Here is a 2,636-nt window from a genome sequence, read left to right as displayed (position 1 = left end):
CACACACACACACCACGCACACGCACACACACACACACGCATACACACGCACGCACACACTTTTTTTATTAATTCTTCATTCGAATTTCTTTCAATTTCATATCACAAAATTAACGTTCACAGAAACAAAAACAAAACATTATACAAAGACACACTGTATTATAAACAAACATTCTACCAAATGATGTCAATCTTACACTATAAAAAGACAAAATGCAGTATTCACAAACATTGTGCAAAATAATGCCAAACTTACGTTGTGACTCTTTTTTTAACACACATTCTCGCAAAATGCCCGCAAAACGGGAAAATCATAGTTTGCTCAAAACAACTGAGCATTATATTCCATTGTTTCTCAAAAAAAAAAAAGAAACCGAGGCCATTTGCGAAAATACACGCGAACACACACACAAACACACACACTACACACACACGGTACACACACACACACACACACACACACACACACACACACACACACACACTGGTACTCCAGACAGACAGGCATGAAATTTATTGATTCGTCACTGTACGCAACAGCAACTCGCTGTCCAAAACTTAAGTGCTTCTTGGTTCTTGGAAACCGCCTCGTCTTCCCAGATAATGTATGGACTACTGCTCTCTGTGATATACGTCATGGCGGATTCGGAGGAACATCAGTGACAAGGGCATCTTGCTTTTCCCTGAAAATTGCCCCGAATTCATCTCGTCTTGGAAAAATCTTCACGAATTAATGTTTGTGTTTTCGGGGGAGGGGGGGGGGACTTGACATTAAAAAGTGAGAAAGTGGGAGATTCACCTTTGTGCTCGTGCGTATACAACAGAGAGATTTAATTTCTTTGGTTTTGGTGCGAAATGTGCTCTGGCGTCTGTCTGTTTGTTTGACTTGATATGGTGAAGTAGGTCGATATCCGAAATCGGTGAGTGGCAAAGTTAGGCAAAACAATTAAACCGTATTTGGTCATTCTATAAAACAAGGATGCATTCAAATTTAGCTTTTGCCAAAGAGTGAATTATTATGCAGGTGTTTTTCTCGTTTTACTCTCTCTCTATCTCTCTCTCTCTCTCTCTCTCTCTCTCTCTCTCTCTCTCTCTATCTATCTATCTATCTATCTGATACAATGAAGGAAAGAGAGCTCTTTCGCTTTCTGCACTCACGGCATCAAATTGAGGGAAGTTTGATAACGTAGACTGACAATGATGACAAATTATTAATGTCGTTTGAACACTTCAGGACGAAAAATACTGAATCATCTTCTGCTAGTGTATATCATGGGGCTACTATGGTATAACCCTCTCAACACTAATCTTTCCCGGACGAATAAAATGTGATTCAATTCTTCCAGTCACTTATGCACCAATATGCTGTAACCATTATTCCCTACTTTCTGGGCAGCGCATATTGAATCAAGATTGCAATGATTAACATCCCAAATATAATAACGTATACAGATGCTCTTAAAGAAGAGAATGCATGGCGTATAGTTTGCAGCTTTCAGCGCTTGTAGAACGAAAAGATTTCTATTCCTGATTATTGCCCTACTTCTGCATCTCTGTAGAAAATTTGATTTCGAGAATGGAAATTGACAAAAGTGACGTTTATGATGTTGCTGAACCTAGGATCAACCTCATTTATTGAAGATCCTCAGATGCTCCCCCCCCCCCCCCTTGAAGACTTTCTCCTGCATTATGTTTGCCCCTTAAAGCAACCTATACATCAAGCATGAGAACAATTTACACATAATGTATAGTACCGTTATCGGCAGAGTGACAGTATGATGTTTTGATAACTACTACCAATGTTATTTAAGGACTTTTGTAGCGACAGGTGGGTATCATGCAACTTTTTCTATCGGTTATACAGTGTGCTTTGCGCTTATCGTATAAAGGACAGCCATTTTTTTTTTTAGAACGAATATAGTGTAGTATGGCAGTCAATGCAATCGATTGTGATCACCCTGCATGTATCTGTGTCTGCAACTTGCTACTACGGTTGTTATTCTAGATGTGAATGATAGAAAAAAAAGTGATGGTTACCTTTGCAAGGCGGTCTGTTTACTACTTCATGCACTCGGTAATAAGTACCCGTTGGGGAGAATGGTGAATCGGTGAGAAATGACGTGACCCAAAGGTTGGCAGAAATCTTTCCATGGAAGGGAAGCATCCATAATAATAATGTTTTTGAGCGCAAGACACATAAGCACAGTCATTGTTTATTTTGCTCAATTCTAACTCAATCGACGTCGAGAGCCATACTCCATTTTATGACTATAATATGGTTTGCGCCAGCGTCACGGATGCTTGATCAGCGCATTCTCCAAGTATATAATGGAGCCATTTCAGAAGTATGAAGGGGCGAGATCTCAAGATAACGGTCATGGCACACCCGGGATTTACTACACCATTAGAATCGCACTACTGAAGGATCATAAAATAACAACGCTGTTAGATGTACGCATAAACGTCATGCCGATTGCCGTTTCAAACACTGGTAAGTGGCACGACGTAAAGATCGTAACAATGCAAGAAATGCGCACATTCATTAATGGTACAATGCCGTCACAAGTGTTGAGACATTAACAGATAAAGTCACTCCCCCCCCCCCCAAAAAAAAAAAAAAAGGGTGGATGATAAAA

This window comes from Diadema antillarum, unplaced genomic scaffold, assembly GCF_040938485.1.
Source record: "Diadema antillarum isolate AM-2024a unplaced genomic scaffold, OU_Dant_1.0 scf00000033, whole genome shotgun sequence".
In the NCBI taxonomy this organism is placed as follows: Eukaryota; Metazoa; Echinodermata; class Echinoidea; order Diadematoida; family Diadematidae; genus Diadema; species Diadema antillarum.
Note: the sequence above shows the minus strand (reverse complement) of the source record.